Source organism: Rhinopithecus bieti, unplaced genomic scaffold (assembly GCF_001698545.2).
Source record: "Rhinopithecus bieti isolate Rb0 unplaced genomic scaffold, ASM169854v2 scaffold_41913, whole genome shotgun sequence".
Lineage (NCBI taxonomy): Eukaryota > Metazoa > Chordata > Mammalia > Primates > Cercopithecidae > Rhinopithecus > Rhinopithecus bieti.
In genome coordinates this window covers 8230202-8236201 of record NW_016818964.1, presented here as the reverse complement: position 1 = coordinate 8236201, position 6000 = coordinate 8230202, and the positions used below count along the sequence as shown (strand labels likewise).

General features: G+C 42.7%; 1 protein-coding gene across 1 annotated transcript in view; it reads left to right on the top strand.

Annotated features, from left to right (window-relative positions):
- Window positions 1-32: 32 nt before the first annotated feature.
- The window catches only part of SETD3 (SET domain containing 3, actin N3(tau)-histidine methyltransferase), an 89897-nt gene continuing 83929 nt past the window's right edge, over window positions 33-6000 (top strand). Inside the window, 1 exon segment of the mRNA XM_017857904.1 lies at window positions 33-51. The gene's annotated coding sequence lies outside the window, so the exon portion shown is untranslated.

Below are 6000 nucleotides of genomic sequence, written 5' to 3'. Positions count from 1 at the left end.
CCCGCCAGGGTCTCTGCCTGCCGCTCTGGGCCCAGGGCTTGAAGGGGGCAGGTGTGCGCTCGGGGGCCTGGGCGGGGAGGGCCCGGCGGGGTAGGAGGGCGCCGGTCGGCCTCTGCCCGGGCGCCCTGCGGAGCGGGAGGCGCGCGCTCGCCGCTGCCGGGTCCCCTCTGCCGCCCACGCTCCCGGGCCCCGCGCCACCCGGTCTCGAGGTGGTGGCAGGTGCAGGCAGCGCTCTCCCCGCGTTTGGTCTCCTGTCCCCGGCCCTCGCTCCTGCTCTCGGGTGGGGCCCTGGCCCCTCGCGCTGGTCGGCTCGGCTCTGCGCGCGGCCGGGTCGAGCTCTCATTTCCTTCCTTCCTCCCGTCTCCCCGCTGCTCGGGGAAGGCCGTGCGGTTTTATGTTCCTTTATGCGAGTTCTCGGTGCCCACCGGGGTGCCCGGGGACCAGCCCCCGCCTCCTCTCGCTCGGTCCAGTTAGGAAGACGGTCGTAGGAAATAGGTCGTCTTTCTTCCCACGCGTCCCTGGCCGTGCTCCACACGCGCAGTGCCCTACCAGGGAGAGGCATTCAGTGCTTTAGAGTTTGTCATTCCGGCGTTAAACTCTTCTCCTCGTGGCTCCAGCCTGGCGATGCAACTCTGTCTTTCCCCCGTCTCCACTCGGGAAAAGGAGCCGACAGTGACGCGCGCCGCTGGCTGCGGGGCTCACCCTCGTCGGGCCGGGGTTGGAAGGAGGGCGTTTAAGTATTACAGAGGCATTCACGGCTTAGGACCACTCGGACCGTGTTATTTTGCTTTTCTAAATAAATAAGGTGATATTTCAAAAATACTTTTAAAGTGTGCTGACAAATTAATATTGCTTTTAAGAATCCTCGAAGAGTTACCTCTCTCTTCGTAGCCTGATTGTGGTACTGATGAGACCACTATAAATGCGTTTGTCAAAACTCAGAACCGGACACTGAAAAGTGTGAATTTTACCTTATATAAAATATACCTCTCCCTCTCCCGTTTTTCTTCTTGAAGTGACCTTGCCAGTATTTCAAAACTGAGCTAACCAGTAATAATGTCGGAGAAGTGTTTATTATTTTAAGTGAATACCTTTAATCCAAGAATATAGCGAAATAAATCTAGTCTTCCTCTCCACTGTTAAAATTTGCCAAGACTTGCTTGAACCTTGCTGTATATACTGTGTTTATACGGGCTGCCATGCGTGAAGAAAGTTCAGCAGTACCGGATTAGTCCCAGGGGCCGCCGTGATTGATACTTTGGTGAAATTCCAGCAGTTTACCAAGGAGTTTTTCTCTGGCCTAAGAAAGTAGTTTGCAAAGCCAAGTTCTCAAACAGCTACAGAACCTCTTTATTGGGACCCCAGACAACCTTGGATTTTAGCCTTCTGCTACCCCTTTCCTGTCTGCCCTCTAAGTGATTATAAGTTAGTATCTGAAATGGAACTCTAGTCTGAAGGAGTGAAATGGTTGCTTCTCCAGTGTGCTAACATCTCAGGGCTTTTTTTTTCCTGGAATTGGAGTGATGTTGGATTTGAAGATTAAAACATCTTATGTTTGTATGTACGGTGATAGCGAAAGCTACTTGTAAGAGCACAGTGACTGTCAGTGAGAAAGTGATGGCTACTGCGATGCTTTTCCGTGACATTTTAAATGATAATTAAACTTTCGCTTTAGAAGCCTAGATAATGAGAAAAATGTGGAGGTTGTACTCAGATATTTTTCCTGTTTAAAGCTCAACCACTGAACAACTGTTTTTGTTTTGAGAGTTCTGATAAACGGTCACAACAGCCTCCTTGAAACACAGTACTCTCCTGCCTGGAGGAGAATGACAGGATGACGGCACCGGAGAAAGTATGACCATCAGCTACAAAGGCTTGCTTGGAGTGAATATTTAGTAGACAATCATTGAATTCAATGAAAACCAGGTGCATAGTTTGTGCTGTGTAGAGTTGTAGTAAAAATATAAGCAATAATCCCACCTCCAAGTCAAGGTTACTCTGAATGCTTTGTGACTAGATGTCAGTGTAGTTTGAGGCGTACCGGGTATCTGAAATGTTTGAATTACAGAGTCTTTTTTCTTATCACGAATCTCAGGTAGGGTTTAGAACTGTAACTAATAATGTATCTTTCTTATGTGTAGTTGGATGACTGTCCCTCTCTGAGAGATTATCTTTAGAGACTGGTTTGCCTGTTCCCTGGTTACTGTGCCTGGTGCTTCTTTTGGGGGTGGGGAGGAAGAGTTTCAAGTGTGTTTCTTTCCCTTGGATCGAAGTCCTGGGAATGGAATGGTGACTTTGTTCCCCCAAAGAGAACTAGGAGTCATTTATTCCTATGGCATTAAATGTTTTTAACGGAACAGTGAACTTATCTTTATTCTTATGTTACTTTGGATTTTCCTTGTGGCCAGTTATAATATTTGCTTTCTCAATTACCTACCTTTATTTTTGGGCCCTTTTTTTATCAGTGAAAAATCTTCTGATTAGCTGTGCATCTTTACTCTCCTGCTACAGTCGCAGAAGTGTTTATCTGGGTAACAGTTTGTTCTGGGTCATATTTAACCAGTCAAGAGTATTAGACTAAAGATTCTTGCTTTTACAATTTTCTACAGTTTTCACTTTTGTTGCCTTTATACAATGGATTTCTGTCCATTGGATTTCCTTTTATCATCTCATTTTTCTATTCATAACATTGAAGAGGTTGACTATTTTGATATGCAAATATAATTAATTTACATAATTACTCAAGTTAAAAAATTTGTCAAAATATTAATATATATAATGTATTTTCCTATTACAAAGAAGTTTAGACTTGGCTTTTTTTTTTTTTTTTTGAGATGGAATTTCGCTTTTGTTGCCCAGGCTGGAGTGCAATGTTGCGATCTCAGCTCACTGTGACCTCTGCTTCCTGGGTTCATTCTCCTGCCTCAGCCTCCTGAGCAGCTGGGATTACAGGCATGCGCCCCCACGCCTGGCTAATTTTGTATTTTTAGTAGAGACGGGGTTTCTCCATGTTGGTCAGGCTGGTCTCAAACTCCCAACCTCAGGTGATCCGCCCACCTTGGCCTCCCAAAGTTCTGGGATTACAGGCGTGAGCCACAGCACTGGGCTGAGACTTGGCTTTTTAAAAAGTCACTTAATAGTCTTTTGAAAAAAAATTAGCATCTGCAAGATTAAGAAGTCTTGCTTTTTAACTCAAGCCAGAGATTAGCTGTGTTGACCCCGTTTCCACTTGGGAGTCTCCTCTAAGTTTTGGAAATAAACAGACTGTAAAACAAGAGGTAAAACACAGATATTGAACATTTTCAACTGAGATAAAGTTGAATGGAAGAAAACTGATTCCAAATGATTATAAAATTCAAATTCCAAAGTTAAGACTTTGCAATTCTTTTTTTTCTTGTATCAAGTAGTGCTTTCCAAGTAGTGCTTTCCAAGTAGAAGCGAACTAGTAAGTCCATACAGTCTTGGTTGACAATGGAAGACACATCTATCTTTGATGTTAAGATTTTGAAAGGGATCTACTGATTACTAAGCCAGAGTGAATTCTTAGCCTTTTACGAGCCTAACCTCAGTACTGGGATGGGGAAGTAGGGGAGGGCAGAGGGACAGAGCAGGAAGAAATGTTTCCACTGTTTTTTAGAAGGACAAAAAAATTGTCTAGAGAATGTAGATAATCAGGTGTCTACATGGAACTTTTATTTTAATTTTAATTGACAAAATATTTGATACATAGAACTCTTAATAAAATGTGCACTATCTTAGGCCTATCACTATATATGATCCTGAGTTTCACTTTCCTTTTTTTAAGAAAACAATACATTAGGACGTAACAGGTCTAAGAAATTCTTCCAACTAAATGGTTTACAATGTTCAATCTCAGAAAATAGACATGCCTTTTCAATATCAGCAGTTTTCTCTTACACATATTTGAGAGGAAGTAAGGATTAGTGTTATTAAAGCTGCTTTTACCATAAAATATTTACTGGTGTCTAATAACATTATTCGTTTGTTGGTTGTAATAATTTAGCATTGCTGCGTGTCATGGTCACCTCATGGTTCTGCGTTTTTCCCCCGCAACAAAAGTGTGGCATTGCAGAGATCCCTGTGGGATGTGCTGGATGGAATGGAAGCTCTTTTGGAAGTTTCGCCCATGTCCCAATTTAACCTGCAGCTCCTCCTATGTATTTGGACAAAGCCAGCAAAATAACTATATTTTTAAAAGGCCAAAGAAATAAAACCTTTACATGCGTATACTTTATCACTGCAAGGGAATAGTATTATTTTGAATATCAGAGATAACAGTGAACCTTTGGAGCTCTCATAAATGCGTTGGTTTTGAGCCAAACTCATGAAATATTATTGAGTGTCAGTAAGATTTGTCATTGAGGTGTGCTGGTGAGGCTCTGACACAAACTGAGTCTATCATTTTGCATAAATTACTCAGTCTCTGTAAGTGTCAACTTTCTCATCTGTAAAGGGGGCTTGTTAATACCTATCTGATACTGTGTAAAATGCTTACCTCAATTCCTGATAATATAATAAATGCCCAAATGACATGATTGTGGTGGGGACGATCATGTTGGGGAACTGCCGTAGGACACAGGACACGGCAAGGATGATCCTGAAATAAGGAACATGACAGCATGAATAGTTGCATTTAGGTTCAAAAATTCAGTTGTTGATATAGCACATCTATCTTGCTGAAGATCATGAAAGACTTTAGTTGTGACTGTCTTGCCCTAAAGGCTGTGGGACCATGTTGTATCATCTTTGTGTTTCAGATTAGATTCTCAGAAAATGTGCAGGAGTGAGGGAATGAATTCACTTGGCTCATAGAAAAGCTAGGGCAGTCTTAGGAATATTAGTCAAATTTCTTTGAGTTCCAGGAAGGTGGGTAGTCCATCTCCAAACACATCTGAAGGGTTTTGTTGACTTTGAAAAAGAAAAAACAGTTCATTGAAGTATAATATGCTTAAGTCGTTTTGCTCACTTTTGAGAAATATGTAGTAATGAGGGGCACATTAGGCCTGGAGAAGACAAAACTTTGGGGAGACATAAAAGCTGACAGGTCAGAGAGGACGGTGAATTTCTCTGCAATATTGTACTGGAGGGGCTCACAAAGCGGGAGATTGTCTTGGAAGTGAACGTGCAGCTCTGCTGGCCACCTAAAGGCAGAAGCTTTGAATCTGCCTTTTTCACTTACTGACAATCTGCCTTAGGCTGTGTGTTTGTTAATCAGGAATAACACGCTGGCTCTGTCCTGCCTGTCTTAAATCCCTGTCAGACTTGGATCAGGTGAAGTACTGATCGTGACTGCTCCATAACATCAGGCGCTGTGCGCCGTACACGCGTAGGGTTGAGAGCTGCTATAGGTCTCCTCTAATCCTGATGCTCCTTGGTTCTAGAATCCAGAATCCTTATGTTAAGGAATGTGGGTGGTTTGATGGATTACAGCTGTTTCTTCACACATAACATTGTCTTTTTTATTTTAGAAAGATATAATAGGAAATGATTATTCATGATACCCAATGATTTTTTGCTTTACAAAAGGTTTTTTTGGTAACTTCTGTTAAATAGGAGCCTATGTGAATTTATTTGCAATTTCATTCTACGGCAGTTTAAAACTAAAACCTATGTAATGAAAAGTCAGTCAGAAATGTTTAGTTATTTCTAAAATTATTGTGTTATTGGAAAAATAGCAAAAAAAAAAAAAAATGTGAAAAGCAACAACTGTACACTTATTTATTTATTTATTTTTGAGACAGAGTCTTGCTCTGTGGCCCAGGCTGGAGTGCAGTGGCACGATCTTGGTTCACTGCAACCTTTGCCTCCTGGGTTCAAGTGATACTTGTACCTCAGCTTCCCAAGTAGCTGGGACTATTTTTAGTAGAGACAGGGTTTCACTGTGTTGGCCAGGCTGATCTTGAACTCCTGACCTCAGGTGATCCGCCAGCCTCGGCCTCCCAAAGTGCTGGGATTAATAGGCATGAGCCACTGTGCCTG